This window comes from Ixodes scapularis, unplaced genomic scaffold (assembly GCF_016920785.2).
Source record: "Ixodes scapularis isolate PalLabHiFi unplaced genomic scaffold, ASM1692078v2 PGA_scaffold12__126_contigs__length_90152505, whole genome shotgun sequence".
Lineage (NCBI taxonomy): Eukaryota > Metazoa > Arthropoda > Arachnida > Ixodida > Ixodidae > Ixodes > Ixodes scapularis.
Genome location: NW_024609838.1, coordinates 61,804,369 through 61,821,632, shown reverse-complemented (window position 1 = coordinate 61,821,632; position 17,264 = coordinate 61,804,369). Strand labels below are relative to the sequence as shown.

Below are 17,264 nucleotides of genomic sequence, written 5' to 3'. Positions count from 1 at the left end.
TCTTGACCCCGTTCAGCCACAGAAAAGTTAGACATCAAAAAATTCAGACGACATTTCCTCACTCTTGGCAATTTCGGTCTATTCCTACTATACTTGGTTCACCTTTTGCCCCAGCTGGAACAAAAGTTGCTCACACAAAATCTATGTCTGCCGCCCAATACTTGCAAAATGGAAACACCTCCTAATGGATAATGATGTCCAAGCAGCTTTGTTCGCAATTGGAGCAATGGGTGAAAAAAGCATAGCACAGTTTTCTCGTGTAAAAGCACAATTTTTTCTTATTAAAGGAAATACATAATACGCAGGATGTTCTCGTTATGAAGCTAGTAGTGATGGGCCGAACCTCGAGATTCGGCAAACATGAATTTTTGCCAAACTTTTATACAAATTCGGTTCACAACTTTGGCTAAGCACAATGTGGCCAGACTTGCTGGCCAGAAGCTTCCTGGTTTGCGAGTATGCGCATGAGCAGAGGCTTGCTGAATATTCTCCTAATTTTTTTCAGAAGTTTGGTATGCGCCGAACATAGCCAAATTTGAACTTTGCCCGATTCGGCCCACCACTAGAAGCTAGCCACCTGTGAACGAGAGAGGGACTCTAAATATTTTGCTTACTTACTGTTCCCTAGAAGTAGTCTGGGGGCTAAAAATCTTTCCTTTCATACTCACTCTTACTGCAGCTATGATTAGGATCTTGTCGATATTGGCAAGGTTCTGCTCCCCTGTTCTCTTTAACTGCGAGATTGGCACGATGCTCTTCAAAATTCTGAAAGTTTTCAGCTGGCCAATGGTCCTCTCAACTTGAATGCGTACCTGGGAGATCCTTAGGGATATTTCAACGTTTTTTTGACTGAGCTGTGGCTTGCCACGAGTGGATGTGGGGATGAGGAGCGATGCGCCACGAAGGGCCAGGGGCTCCTCAATGTGGAAGCCCCGGACAGTCATAATCAAGTCCCCTTCTTGTACAAGATCAAGAAAACCACTTCGCTTTGTGAGCTCGAGGTCACTCACCCGGCTCCCCCAACACTGAGAAATGTATAAAATGCCTCCGCTAGGGCAGATGCCAATCAAAAACTTCAAAGTATTAATGATGTTTATACTGAGGAAACGTCTGAGAGCGAGCTTTGTAGCTTAAGGCTCGTTCGATGAATACTTCTGAACAGTCAATCGTGCAATGCAGGTTGTTAAACAGTGGTACTTCGCACAATCGTGAGAGCCGCCTGCAGATGTCGTCCATGTGCGGCCAGGAAATGCAAAATTAAAGCTCCGTGCTCAAAATGTCGATCCAGCTGCTGCAGATCTGCGTTACAGAGGAGCAGGAGATTCTGAATCTTCTACCGAGGTCCTTTTTCAGCAGCCCCAACCTCAGTTTCATCAGAACCTTTAGCAGCTGCTGAGCATGTGGTAGTATTCTTGAATGCTTTGGCTGATATTGCCCCAGTTAGTACTGGAGCAATGCCACGAAGAGGGCGCAATTTGGCAGCCCAGTAAAGAACTTCACGTCGTCCTCGTCGTGGTAGATGTCAACCACCGTTCTTAAGTTGCAAACATCTGCAAGTGCTTAAACTCATCTTTTAGCTTCTGGTTTTCCTCCACAAGGGCGTCAATGTCACTCATTGTGATATCGGTACCACGGGGATACTTTCTCTCGTTCCTCGCCCGCTTCATTTGAGCCCACTTCAGGTTCTTCCACTGCGGGTGAAGGTATTGGTGGACTGGGCTCAGCAGCTGGTACCTTGCGCGTCCGCGGAAACACGCTCGTACCGCTCCAGTGCCTTCCGATTTGCAGGCGTAGTACAGCCTACGCCCCTGGGCATTGCCACGTTTGGGACTCAGTCCGGGTGAGTGGAGGACGCCGACAGAGCTCATGAAAAGAACACAAGTTACGCTTCTATCATCACCACGGCACTGATCAATTTTAGTAGGCTTACAAAAGTTAAAGCTAGACCAATAAAAACAGAAGACTGACTGACTGAAAGCATATCTTTATTTTGCAATGGGTTCACGTGGCTGCTTTGGAGCTATGCTCCTGAAGCGGGAGGGATAGGGTTATAAAAAGTTAGAGGGAGGGGGGAGGTGTGTTTATGATCATGGTAAGATCTAAATGAAGTGATGTGTTCCTGACTTTCTGATATACTTTATCAGGGAGTCAAGGATAGCAGCAAAGTGGAAAGTTAAACCAGTTGGTTCATGGTTCTTTAAATAATTAAAAGCACCGAAAAAGACAGGACAAAGAAGTGGAACGACACAAGCGCCTTGTGTTGTTCCACTTCTTTGTCCTTGTCTTTTTCGGCGCTTTTAATTATTTAGAGTCAAGGATAGCTTTTCTGTGCTGCGGGGTGCCTCTTGGACGAGTCCACTTGTTCAGTGTTGTTGGCTTCGCCTTGGATGGTCCTCAGCGCTTCCCTTCTGTGAGTCCCCAACACTTCCGTTCTGTGATGCTCTAGGCCTTACAGTCCCAGAGCAGGTGTTGGAGCGTTGCTGTGATACCCTCCGTGCAGCTCATGCACATCGGATTTCCGTCTTCTTTAAATCCAAGGAGTACTAGTTTGCTGGGTGTAAGTGCGATTTTGGTCCTTATATGTAGTACGGATCCTGACTGCTTCCCATCCTTCATGCATACCCTGTCGGTATGTAATCTTCCGTCGCCGGCAGCAGGCCTTGGGAGGTAGGCCCTTCTTGCCTGCTAGGCAGGTTCTGCCTGTTCCTCGGGGTCCACTGTGTCGTCTCTTTCTGACTGAGAGGTCGGGCCAGTCGCAGAGCTGTGAGATGCTTCCTCCGCTGCGACCCTGTGTGCCCTCTCTCGTGAATTGCGCTGTGCCCAGGAACCCACACAATGTGCAGGTCGGTGCCCGATGCTCGAAGCTCCGTCACCACTTTCTTCATCTTTTTGACTGTTCGGCCTTTAGGTCTGCTATTCCGTGTTGCACAAATCACTGCCCATGAATCTAAAAATCCTGGCTTGACATCCCGTTGTGTGGCTTTCTGCAAAGTCAATGGCCGCCGCCAAGATAACCTTTAGCTCAGCCTCCTCCACTGTCGTGCCCGATAGTAGTGTTTTGGTTCGCGTCCTGCCTGTCCTTGTGTCGTACCAGGCCAATGCCACCTTTCCTCCATTCTTTGCAGCGTCGGTGTATTGTATTTCTTCATTCAGCGCATGTGCTTTGCACCACGTGACATGCATTTTCAAGGCTCTGGATCTCTTACCTTGGTGAAGAGCCTCTAAAAGAGGCCGATGGTCCGTCATCGTCTCATCCCACCATGGAGCTAGTGCCTCTTCCAGCGGGGGCTTGTTCTTTATTTCATATCCTAGGCCTATGTCCATATCTGGTGCTTTCTAGTCTTTGAAATTGAGCAATGGCTTGCGTTTCAGCTCTGTCTTTGATGGGGTTCATTTGTGCTTCTCTCTCTATCTGGTCCAGTGGAGTGTATCTGGGTAGGCCCGTAACTATTTGCCTAGATCGGTTGTTAAGTATTTTAAGTTTCTTCGACTGCGTCTGGTTAAAGTTCAGCCACTTGTGGCTGTAGAGTGCTCAGGACATGAGTAAGGCTTCAGTGAGGATACGTAAAACCTTCTCGTCCGCTTCCTGGAACTTATTTATTGTTGTTTTTTATGAGCTTTAGCCCTTGAGTCCAGGCCTTTTCCATCTCAGAAGTCCATTGTGTGCTTCTTGCAGTCTCCTCGAAGGCGACTCCGAGTACGCTGAGGTATGGTTACTTGCTGATTTCTTATTGATTTCTAGGTGTACTAGGTCTGCGATACCCTTTCTGTGGTCTCTGGGGCGGGCCACTATTGTATATTGAGTTTTCTCGAGCGACATCTTCCATCCACACTTCCGTAGCCCCGCTGCATCGCACATTCTTGTTCGTCCAGCGCTCCTCCTTGGGTCCAGGGCGTCACATTGTCTGCATAGATGGTGAATCCCAGACCTTCGATGACTTAAAGCCGTGCTGAGAGTCTCGCGACTACCATGTTGAAAAGGGTCGGCGATATAACTGCTCCTTGTGGCACTCCTCTCCTGATCAATGTTTATGGGCCCAGGGTGCCTCCTAATCTGCACCTGGAACTTCCTGACACGCAGGAAATCTTGTATAAAACTCGGAAGTCTTCCGCGCAAGCTGCGGAGTTTTGTTTTTACCAGTGATGAAATGCTTGCTGCATATCCTCGTAGCGTATGTGGGCTCGAAATTTCGGCATCTTATTGCGTTAGTCCAAGCGCGGCGGTAATTGGCATCGTTCGGGAATCGGTAAAATTTAACTTCCGACAGCAGATTCACACCGCTTCGCATAGTGCATTCATAAGCACAACAATGAGGCATCTCAGACACAAATTTTCGACTGCAGGAACATAAAAAAACAACGTAATGAAAGGCTGTATCTCCGCACTCAACAACTCGTCTTTTCCGATAGTCGGAAATCATTTGGGCATCAAGGTGCCCGGATGAGAGAAAACTGGACGTTGCCAAAAATAGGTGTATACAACTCAAATCATTTATTTTATGCGAGAAATACCGCTGAACAAGCATTCACACAGGTCTTTTGCTTCCCAGGCTAAGCTGGAAAGCAAATATTCTCTAGATAACAGAAACAATAAAATATAGAAAGGACGAAGCACAGACGTCTGTGCTTCACCCTCTTTACATTTTATTCTTTTATTTTCTAGTATACTTTACCAACAAGCTCTAGAAATACGAAGATTTGCATTCATCTGTTTCTCTTTACTTAACTTAAGCTCTTTAAAAAAAATCCATTTTTATTTTGTTGTGTCATGTGTCGACTGCAAGCTACACATGTGGGTCTTGAATTTTTTCGTGTAGGACAGTTTGGTGTAATATTTTAGTGTGGACTCTGGTGCACAAACTTTTCAATGCATGGACAATTTTGTGCTCGGCTGTTCGGTGTAATGATGTTTAAGTGTGCGAACATTTAGATAAATATGTTTCATTTTAAATATGAAACAGTGACAGTCAAGTACGTCAAGTACCTCGCTGGAGAAGCTACTGTGCCTGACAGGACAAAGGAGGACACTGAAGGTGACATGGCAGAGGCACTCCAGACAGGTCAACACATTCACGGTGTGAAGGGACCCTCGGCACTCATCAACTTGCCGGGGTTCGATATAGTCTGGAGCGCTTCACACCGGATTATATGCACTGTGTGCTGCTTGGTGTTTCACGGCAGCTGATGGAGTTGTGGCTTTCAATTGTTGGTGAAAGCTATTACATTGGGTCACTACAACTCCTCAGAGAGATTCATGAGTGGCCATTAAAGATCAAGCCACCACAATGCCTTCCTCTTCTGCCAAGACCGGTTCATTCAGTTGAGGAAATACTGGAAGGCTGTTGAGTGGGAGCCACAGCTTCTGTATCTGGAGCCTTGTGTGTCTAAAGGGCATTTTGCCAGAGCGATTATTGGACCACTTCGCTTTGCTTGTGAGGGGTGTCTTCCTGCTGCTCCAGGACAAGATTACACCTTCCGATGTAGCTGAGAGCACAGGCTATCTGGTCCGATTTGTTGTTGGCGTTAAAGTTTTGCACTTGGAAGAAGAAATGCCGTTGAATGTGCACCCAGCTGCTTCACCTCTTAAGGAGTGCAGTAAGGGCCTTTGTGGGCACAGGCGTGCTTTTGCTTTGAGGCGAGTATAGGTAGACTAAAGAACTTTGTTACCTCAGCAAATGGTGTGCCTCATCAAGTGATGACGTGAGTAATGATGGGGCACTAGGTAAATGTATCCAAGACAGCTGCTGGTCACCATGTGCAAAAGTTCTTGCAGTGCACTGCAACTAATGAGGAGCCAGTAGCCTTACTGGGAAAGCCGCGCGTAGTGCATGAACCACTTTTGGGCCTGGTATACACAGTCACAACGGAAATCAAACCCTTGGCACTGTTGCGGCGCACGACAGAGTCCGGATCTCTGGACTGGTCTTCCACAGTGAACAGTATAAGAAGCCAGAGAGAACCAATTGCACAGCCATGATGCTTGGAAACATCACTGCAAAGGTTCAAAACATTGTGTCCTTTGAAGATCCCAATAGGACCACGAGAGTGTGTCCGCGGTCCCCAAAGTGTATGCAACTTCCCCGGCATTTGGTAGCAAGCATGTCAGGAAGGTGAACAGATGCTCCCCAACAGTTGCTGGAGATGGATGACAGTGCAAGTGCACGCATATCGATAGAATATCCCACCGGCTTTTTGCGTGTGATCTAGTGAACCGCTTCCATTCCTCATAGGGTGTTTTTCTGTTGTCCGCGTGCCCCCGCAGGGAGCACCTGTGAAAGCAGGTGTTTGGAGAGTGGCGTCTCCACTGACCTCGAGCCCCGTAAGGGATGCCTGCACCTTAGGTGCTTGGTGAGTAGCGTTACTACGGACCCTAGCCGCATGGGCCGCCATACCCGCATGCAGGGGGCACCTGCTTTAGTGGGAGCTTGGTGAGTGGTGCCACCGCGAACCCCGAGCCATCTGGGTTTGCCCACCACCACCTGGCTGTGCGTGCACGCTTAACCCATGTCTGGGAAAAAGGGGATCCTGGTGGTTGAGCTGAGCCCGGGATATGTTTGGACCTTTCAGGGCCCCCCGGGCAAGGCAGTACTCCGCTTCGGCCCATGCTTCTCGTAGACAAGTGTCCTGGCTCGTAGACAAGTGTCCACAATTCCTGTGGCTTGGCCTGACCAGGATGATAGTCAGTCGCCTCTTCTACCCTCTTCTTCCTTCTTTCACCTTTCCTTCCACCTCTAGCTTTTTCCTGTCTTTTCTCCTACATTTTTTTCCTTCCTTTTTCAACTTCTTAGGCGGCAAGGGCTAACCTGGGGTGGCGATAAACCCCTTGTCCAGAACCACTTTTGGTTATAGAGACTGGGCAGCACTAAAAGAATGTCTTCAGCCAAGCCTTTCTTGTCATGAAGCGTTACCCATTCCCTTATTGGGCTCGGTAGTGGGCGGTGCACCACAGTTTCCGAAACTCCTCCTTATTGTTATGGGTCCCAAACTGAAACGACTTGATCGGCCCTCCAAAAGGAATTGTAACAAAGAAAATATTCCTCTTTTGGAGGTATGGAACAAGAATAACTATGTCACCAAGGTTTTTGTAATTCATGCCAAAAACAAGTCAAAACCCCTTTTGAAGATGTCCCCTTTTCTTGTTGCGAAAGTTCTGAATGGTTTCTTAGGGGAAAGGTTTAATGCCAAAAAGATGTTCACTAGTGACTTCTTGGTAGAGGTTTTCGAAAAGAACCAAACAGTGGCTTTGCTCTGCCTCAACCATATCGGAGAGGCGAAAGTAACCGTCTCTGCCCACCGGACACGAAACACTGTCCATGGTGTTATCTTAGAGCACGACTTCATGAACAGCTCCGATGAAGAGATCCTTGAAGGTATTCGTAGCCAGTCCGTTATCGCTTCCAAATGCATCACCATCCATAGAGATGGAAAGGAGATCCCCTCAAGACATATTATTTTCACTTTCGAGTTGAACAGCCTACCTCCTTCCGTTAAAGCAGAATATTGAACTGTAGGGAACGACCTTGCATGGCAAACCCCACCTGTTGCTTCTGTTGTCAACAGTTTGGGCACAGCTTAAGTTCCTGTCGTGGTCGTGAGACATGCGATAGATGTGGGAATGGCGACCACACTGCGGATGACTGCCACGAGGATCCTAGATGTGTAAACTGTAAAGGACTTCATTCAGCGTATTCTAGATCCTGTGATCACTTCAACAAGGAGATCCTTACTCTCAAGGTGTGTGTTCCCACAGAGCCTCCTACGGCAACTGTGGGAAGGCAAGTGTCCTTTTCAGAGCTTGCACAACCACTGAAGTCCCCAGGTCCCAGGTTGAAACTCTAACTCCCCGAGTGTTCCATCTCGGCTCTGGTTCTGGTGCACCATCAGAGGAAATTAAGGCCACTCCGTTGCAGACGGAAGGTACCTTTTCTCATGGTGGGTCGCAGAATCCACTAAAGAAAGGTGGACATGCAACGAGCCGTATGAAATGCTCGGAGGCATTAGCAGAGGAGATGGAGGTTACCCCCTCGCAGGCAGAAGGTGCTTTTTTGAAGGAGGGGCCTCAAAACTCACCGAAGAGAAGTGATTCAAAAAAGGCAATAACCAGGATCACTGGCCCAGAATTCACAGTCCTCTTGTTTTTCGTTTTTATGGCCAGGGGCCTTATGCAATAGAATTGCAGAGGGCTTTTTCACAATTTGGATGGTGTAAATTTTCTCCTGCAGGAACATGAGCCACTAGCTTTCTGCCTTCAAAAAACTTAAAACCATTGAATACCAATTTTTTCTAAATCATTTCAGCTTTCTAGAAAGGATCATTTAACCTTCTCTTGCTCCTCAGGAGTGGCTATTGTTGTGAAGAGTGATGTTGCAGTCTGTGAAGTAACTCTAGCCACTTTTCTAGAGGCTGTCGCAGTATGTATTTAGCTTGATCGGCTGGTTACTGTTTGCTCATTTTACACACCTTCGTTTCCTTTGTCAACAGCATATCTTGAACAGTTGGTTGATCAATTGCCAGAACCCTTTTTTATACTTGGTGATTTTAAAACGCACAACCCACCTCGGGGGTCAGCAGTTTGACAGTCAGGGAAAAGTCATTGAACGTTTCGTCTCACCAGGACACTCCTGGTGAAGTATTGAGGCAAGAATTTTTTAGGCCTGGGGTGCAGCTTGTCCTGAAAATTAATGACAATGCTTGTAGTCTTACAGCAAAGCTTTATGACTTACTCCTGGCCACAGACAACATCCTAAAACAGAAGCTACACAAGTCAATTGTTTATACTGACTAAGTGCTTTACGAGTACTTGTTAGAGTGGGAGATGATTGCAATCCACTCCTAATAGAAATAAAGAACAAGCTAATTTTAGCAACAAAATGGAAGAAAATAATAGTATGCTGGGTTCAATCACATGTCGGAATTGCCGGAAATCAGGGTGCTGATAGAGCAGCAAGTACTGCTAAGGATAGACTAGTCGACCTGTGGAAAATTCCTTCCAGAGATTCCTTTAAACACAAGTGGCAAGAAGAATGGAAGCGAGGAATAAACAATAAGTTGCTTGTAACAAAACCACTACTTCAGCAATGGAAGAGTGCACGACATCGCGAGCATTTTTACAAGGTGGTTCTGTGCCGACTGAATCGGTCACGCCCGTCTTACCCATAGGCATCTTTTGTGTGAGCCAGATTCCGTTAAGGGGAGACATAAGCCTAAATTTAAAAATTTTTTGAAAAATTAATTTTCCAATTTTGACGTTTTCAGTTTTAGAAACTAATTGCACACCCTTACATTAAATTTGATAACCATAGGCCCAATATTTACGTTGATATAAAATATTTTCAACACGTGAGGCAGTAACAAAGTAAAGGAGTTCAATGTTTGAATGCATTTTTCTCAGTTCCACTTTTTGCTGCAAATTTCATACGAAGGAATCTTTTGTTTGAAGGTGAAGGTGTTCCGATACCACAATCAAGATGTTTCTGAACTGAAATTTACTGGGGAATCGGGCTATCTACTTTATTTTGTTTTAAGTTGAAGTCCTCAGTGATCAAAAACTAAGTTTTCAAAAATTGACATAAGACAGATTTGCATCTCATATTTTGAGGTAATAACTCTTCCTGAAATATATGCATTAGAGTTATAAAATCTAGATAGCTCGAAGTGCCACATCCCCCACTTTATATTCTAGCAGTCAAAATTGTGCTTAATAGCTTCATTTGCATATCATAGATTTCTTAACAAAGAGTGACACATCTTTTTATGCAGGTATGTAAAGTTGTCCTGGAGAGTTGAAAGTTTGCACAGTACACCTACATCTGAGGTTAAATCTCCCCTGTAAATTTCATTCCAATCACTTGAGTAGTTAAAGGGACACTGACAGGGTATTTATGCTCGCCGAGGTTTTTTGTTGTACGTGACATATGAGAGCTTAACTACCCAGAACAGAATTTGCGGCTCGAAATTCGGTTTCTTTCCGCCCGAAAACCGCCGATCAAGAACTGGCCGGTTCGAGTCTCGCTCACTCTCTTTTCCGCGGTCACGGGCCGTTTTCTAAGGTATCGATGCGACCACCAAATTTAATCAAAGTCGTAGGTCACTGAAGGCACACACTCAATATTAAAAATAGAAAAAAATATGAAACCCATTTTTTGTGGCTTCTAAAAAGTTGCAAATACGTTGATTGAAAAAAAAGTTCCACAGACAACCGGAAGCAATCTGTGCGTGCGTCGTTTCGCGTATCGTGGGACTCGCATGGACGGCGATGGCAGCGGACGACGGGCGTGGGACCTCTATTTCAGAACTGTCGTTCGCGGTACCGGCGAATTTTGTCTGCCTTTAAAAGAGAAATTTGGGACTGATCAAAAGAATTGGTATTCATCCCGTACGACACGCCCGATCACCAAGCCGATTTGCACGAAGACGTCGCCGAGCCGTCGCTCCCTTCTCGTGGCTGAAGACATCGCTCGCGCAAACGTCAAGCACGACGTGTCTACTTCGAGTTGGGTATGCACGCGTACGATTTCTTTACTACGTGAGAATGTCGCCAATGCGCGGTGCATCCCGACTTCGACCCGGGAGTGCTTTTGCTAGAGGAAAATCGGCAGCAAACTTTCCAACTTACAGTTTATCGGTTGAATTATTACTAAGGAAAGAGATTCCCCAGTTTCGGTATGCCCCAGTAGCTCAGTGGGAAAGACGTCCGCTTCACATACGGTAGGACCGGGTTCGATCCCCCGTGAAACCTTTTTCTTTTTTTTCTTTTTTTTTTAAATATTTTTTGATGTCTACATTTCTTTTTCTTTTTAAACAATTATCACTGAAGAAACAAATGTTGTGGACGACACGTCGCTGAATTAAATGGTACGAGATTTCCTTTTTGACACCTGCGAACTCAATGTAATCACTTTCCACAAAGTGCAAGGAGCATATAAATCAGGTAGCGTCCGCTTTCCGAGGTGCCCGTAAATGGTCTACAGGAATTGCAGCCAGCCATTGGTCCCGATCCGTTTGATCTTTCGGAAACTCTGTCGCACAATGCCACTTCTGTTTCGGACGCAGGGCATGTGAGCCAGCTCTTCACGCAACATCTTGGGTGTATTCTTTTCAGAGCCGATCAAAATTCACCATGGGCACTCACTACTCATCTCCAACTCCTCAATGTACAAAACAACTCATCTTGGAGTACAGAACAACGAACGGAACATACATAACTGCAAAAGAATCGCTCGGTGAACAGTTCCGGTACACCGCATGTCGTCTGCTACGGGAAGGAGAAAAAAAAAAACACAAAAAAACACACGGTCGCGTGTAGCCACGTGACTTCCGCCACTCACTCTCTTCTCTCCACCTCTCCGACCTCCGTCGGGTTTCGGTTTCGGTTTCGAGCAGTTGCGTCTTTTGGCTTGATTAAAAAAATACGCTACTCTGTTGCAAAATATTAATTGGGTAGTTGTCCGACACCATAATGAAGCGCCTGGCAAAAAATTTAAAAAAATTTTGGGGGGGTGTCAGTGTCCCTTTAAGAAGTTCGACCTCTAGCCAGTGTCCCCCCTTAAAGGGGTACGGAAACATAAATTGAAATATTCAGATTTCGTGCGGAAATGAGTCAAGCATGACGGATAATAACCGTAAATGATAATCGCACGTTTGTATTTTGAATGATTGGCTATATTTTTCGTTCCAAACGGTGCACTCGAGCAAACGCTCGAAGAGAAGCGAACGGAGAGTGCGATGCGTCATGGGATATCCGGTGCAAACAAAAACAGAAAGAAAAGATTTCCCGCGTTCGTGGAGTAGCAAAGCAGACATGGTTATGAGCTTTGCCCTTGGTGGCGTTGTCAGCGTTGTGGTGGTGTTAATAGCGTCAGCGCGTTACAGCCGACCCCGCAGGGGGCACCTGTGAAAGCAGGTGTTTGGAAAGTGGCGTCTCCACGGACCCCGAGCCCCGCAGGGGGCGCCTGCACCTTAGGTGCTAGGTGCTTGGTGAGTAGCGTCACCACGGACCCCAGCCACGTGGGCCACCATACCCGCACGCAGGGGGCACCTACTTTAGTAGGTGCTTGGTGAGTGGCGTCACTACGAACCCCGAGCCATGTGGGTTCGCCCACCCACGTCTGGCTGTGCGTGGCATACCCGTGTCCGGGGAAAAGGGGATTCTGGTGGTTGAGCTGAGCCCGGGGTATGTTTAAACCCTTCGGGGCCCCCCGGGTGAGGCAATACACCGCTTCGACCCCTGCTTCTCGTAGACGGGTGTCCTGGCTTGGCCCGACCAGGATGATTCAGTAAGTCGCCTTTTCTACCTTCTTCCTTCTTTCACTTTTCTTTTGCACTCTCTTCCTTCCTTTTTCACCTTCTTAGGCGGCAAGGGCTAACCTTGAGTGGAAACAGGTCCTGCATGTCCCTGCATCCACCCTCGGTTATAGTGCCCGGGTAGCACTGGTAGAGTAATTGTGTCAGCCAAGCCTTTCTTGCTATGGCACATTACCTACCCCCTCGTTGGGCTCTGTGGTGGGTGGTGCACCCGGGCACTGAAATTCCTTCCCATCTATATGGGTTCCAAAACTAAACCAACTGATCGGGCCCTGAAAAGGACCCGCACCGAAGTCATTGACATATCCACTAAGACCCCTGATCTTTTCAAATTTCCTAAGTTTCTTGTTCTGCACTCTGAGGACGAAAAGCCACTGGCTAAACTTTCTCCTTTTTTAGTTTCCAAAGTGCTTGAAGGTGTTATCGGTGCAAACTTTAGCGCCAAAAAGATGGCATCAGGCGACCTCCTTGTGGAGGTAAATAAAAAAAAACAAAGTGACTCACTTATAGCCCTGAACGCGGTCTCAGACTACAAGGTCAGTGTGACCCCCCATCGAAAGTTGAACACTGTCCAAGGGGTCATCTCTGAAGATGACTTGCTCGACTTGACAGATACAGAGCTAGTTGAGGGTCTCTCAGGACAGGAAGTGGTTGCAGCACGACGCATCACCATCCGTCGCGACGGCATAGAACGCAAAACAAAGCATGTTATTCTCACTTTCGACACTACGACTCTACCCACTAATGTAAAGGCAGGCTACCTTCAGTGCCATGTCCGGCCTTATGTGCCGAACCCTCAGCACTGCTTTAAGTGTCAGAGGTTCGGCCATGGGTCGCGGAGCTGTCGAGGTAGCGAGACCTGCGCCAAATGCTCCAGTAAGGAGCACGTCGCTGATGTGTGTGAGAATGAAGCTCAGTGCACTAACTGTAATGGAAAACATCCAGCATACTCCCGATCTTGCCCGTTATGGAAGCAAGAAAAAGAAATTCTCACCTTAAAGGTTAAAGAAAACATTTCCTACATTGATGCAAAAAAGCGTTTTGCCTTTGTCTCCAAAGGCTCTTATGCCCAGGCCGTACATAGGGGACTGGTACGGCCAATGGTTTCGACTGGAACACAGACGTCTACGGACGATCTGCGCCTCCCGTCGAGGTCTCCGGCGTCTTCGGGAGCGGTGCCAGTGACACCGCTTTCGAACCGTAATGTGGATGCTGCCTCTTCTGCATCCACCTCAGGGCAGGGGCTGACCTCCCCTGCTCCACCTGGCCCTTTGGCCCCTAAGGGCCGAGGCCTATCCCCTCGCACCTCTGCTCCACAGAGGAAGCCCGGGGAGCCGCCGAAGCAGTCGACCTCCAGGGGTCAACTGCCGGCGGCAACAGACGAGCCCATGGACGTAAGTGGGCCCAGGTCCGAGGAGGATACTCCCCTCTCAGGATCGGAGTCGTCTCTTTTTGTCCCCAGTGACCCCACTTGTAAACAGAAAGATCCTCCTAAAAAGCAGACTACCCCACGTGTAAAAATAGATTTTAGAACTTAACAGATCTCCCTTTTAGGTCACTTTTATATATTTTTTTCGTCTCTAAATGGCAAAGAACTATAGCATTATGCAGTGGAATTGCCGTGGTCTTTTCCCTAATATTGATGACATAAATTTTTTTCTTGATGAGCTTCGACCTGTCGCTATATGCCTACAGGAGACTCATCTCAAGGACACACAAACAAATGTTCTACGTCGTCATCAGGTTTTTAGAAAGGACTGTGCATCCCATAGCAACTCCTCTGGCGGAGTAGCTGTGGTTGTGCAGAGTGGTATTGCCTGTGCTTCTGTTCCTCTTACAACCTCTCTAGAAGCAGTAGCAGTTTGTATTCTTCTTGACCGCCTTATTACGCTTGTTTCACTTTACTTGCCACCAAATATTCCACTGCATTTACATGACCAGCATGGACTTGTGGCGCAACTTCCGCAACCTTTTTTAATCTTGGGGGATTTTAACGCCCACCACCCCATGTAGGGTAGTGCTCGCCAAGACTCCCGTGGTGGTGTCATTGAAAGATTTTTATTGTCATCCGGCCTTTGCCTTTTAAATGGACATGATCCTACATTTTTTAGTGCAGCTCATAATACTTTCACTTCCATCGATTTGTCTCTTTCATCGCCAACTTTACTTCCCTGTTTTTCTTGGAAGGTTTTAGATAACCCTTTTGGGAGCGACCATTTTCCTGTTTTTTTTAGAAAGTACTGTAGCACCTCCTTCACTTTCAACACGTATCCCCAGGTGGAAATTAGACAAAGCTGACTGGGCTCTTTTTGCATTAAAAGCAGTGCTTGACCCAGCTGAACTTTTAGCTATGACTCCGGAAAATGCCACCTTGTACGTTACTGACCGTATCATAAATGCTGCTTCTGCCTCCATTCCACAAACATCTGAAAATCTTCCTAAGCGCTGCAAGCCTTGGTGGACCAAAGACTGTTCTGTTACACTTAAACGTCAGAACAGGGCCTGGGGCACTTTCTGCCGCTACCCAACGGTCTGGAACAAGATAGAGTTTAAAAAATGTAAAGCAAAGGCTCGTTGGACAAGGAATTCACGAGCTAAGAAAAGCTCATGGATGAAATATGTTTCCAAGGTGAACAGTTTTGTCACTACTAAGGAGGTGTGGGATCGAATGAGGAAAATTTCGGGGTAACTACCTCTCTTTTAAGACGCCTCTTCTTCCCTCAGCTTCGCCAACCTTGAAAGGCCAGGCAAATGTTCTCGCGAAACATTTTTGTGAAGTGTCTAGCTCATCTAATTATTCGGCAAAATTTAAAAAGTTCAAAGCTGTAGCAGAAAAGCAGCCAATTGCTATGTCAGGATCAGACACTCTTGTATACAACCAGCCTTTCACAATGTGCGAACTCGAGGTGGCTCTTGGGTCAAAAAAGCAGTCGGCACCTGGTCCTGACAAAATCCACTATGAAATGTTGCGGCACTTGTCTCCTGAATCTCTAGGCCATTTGTTAACCTTTTTTAATCATTTGTGGATGGCTTCTGCCTTTCCTCAGTGCTGGAAGCGGGCACATTTAATTCCTGTCCTAAAACCCGGTAAAGACTGCTCTACCAGCAAGTTATCGTCCCATTGCAATGACCAGTTGCCTTGGGAAAACTTATGAAAAACTAATAAATAGACGATTAGTACACTTTTTAGAGACTGAGGGAATTTTAGATCCCAATCAGTGTGGGTTTAGAATGGGGCGATCAACATTGGATCATTTTGTTCGCCTGGAAACTTTCATACGTGAAGCATTTGTTCATCGACAGCACTGCGTTTCGGTATTTTTTGACCTAGAGAAAGCATAATACTACTTGGCGTTACGGGATTTTAAAGGAGTTATACTCACATGGTGTCCATGGCCGCATGTTGCGCTGCATAAGGGAGTTTTTGACTAACCGAACTTTTCAGGTTAGGTTTGGTTCCACACTTTCGGATGTTTTTCCCCAGGAAAATGGCGTCCCTCAAGGGGCTGTATTGAGCGTCACTTTGTTTGTGGTGAAGATAAACAGCCTTGCTGCAGTGATACCTCCATCCGTTTCATATTCATTATATGTAGATGATGTGCAGATTTCCTTTTCGTCCTGCAATCTCTCAAGTTGTGAGCGCCAGCTTCAACTCTCAATAAACAAAATGAGCAATTGGGCCGATGAAAATGGTTTTAAGTTTTCATCTGAAAAAACAGTGTGTGTGCCATTTTCACTAGGTCGTGGTATGTTGCTTGATCCTTGTTTGCAGCTCAATAGCACTGCAATACCTGTAAAATACGAGCACAAATTTTTAGGGGTTATTTTCGACAAGAAACTTACCTTTGTGGCTCACGTCAAGGAGCTGAGGCAGAAATGCTTGCGGTCGTCTAACATTCTCAAAGTGCTTTCACACACATCCTGGGGGTCTGACAGACGGTGTCTCTTACGACTTTATAACTTCTTGGTGCGGTCCCGTCTGGACTATGGCGCGATTGTTTATGGGTGAGCACGTCCGTCTGCCCTAAAAATGTTGGACCCCGTCCATCATCTGGGGCTCAGGCTCGCCACGGGAGCATTTCGAACATCACCTGTGCTTAGCTTGTATGCTGATACACATCAAATGTCTTTGGAAAGACGAAGGCAGTATTTGAGTCTTTGTTATGCTTACAAGATATACAGCTATCCTGAACATCCCACTTTTGATGCACTTCAACCTTCTACGTCCTTCCGACTCTTTGAAAACAAGCCGAGCATTGTTCGGCCCCTGAGTTTCAGAGTGCAGAGCATGGTAACATCGCTCCATCTCCCCTTTAGTGAGGCTGCTGTGTTGAGGGGCAATGAGAGAGTTGCACCTTGGGACCTTCTGCCAATTTCTTGTGACTGGTCACTGTCTAAGTACAGAAAGGGAGCTGTTTCTCCACTCGTTCTTCAGCAGGAGTTTGCCGATTTAGAACAGAAATACAAGGACTACTCGCATTTTTACACTGATGGATCGAAAACATCAACTTTTGTGGGGTGTGCAGTTTATTCCATTACCTTCAGCAAAGTTCGACAACTCCACACTGTTGCAAATATTTTTACTGCCGAATTGTACGGTATTTTAATGGCTGTGGAGTACTTATTAGAGAACAATATCATGAAAGCAATTCTGTTTGTCGACTCTCAAGGCGTTCTTCTAGCCGTTTCGTCCTTAGCAGACAGCAAGAACCTTCTCGTGCAATGTCTTCGGGTACGGCTTAATCGAGCACTTCAACTAGGACATCAGATTAAATTCTGCTGGGTCCCAAGCCACGTGGGTATTTCCGGCAATGAAAAAGCAGACTTGCTTGCTGCCTCTGCAAAAGAGTACCCAAAACTGTCACTTGGCCTGCCACACCAAGACCTGAAACCGATCATCCAGAAATCGATTATGAAGTCATGGCAGTTGGATTGGGATTTGGAAAAAGAGAACAAGCTTC

The 17,264-nt window shown here is 46.6% G+C and overlaps 1 pseudogene; it reads left to right on the top strand.

Moving 5' to 3' along the window:
- The first annotated feature begins 4,936 nt into the window (after positions 1-4,936).
- On the top strand, positions 4,937-6,207 carry LOC120848133 (annotated as a pseudogene).
- The last annotated feature ends 11,057 nt before the right edge of the window (positions 6,208-17,264 follow it).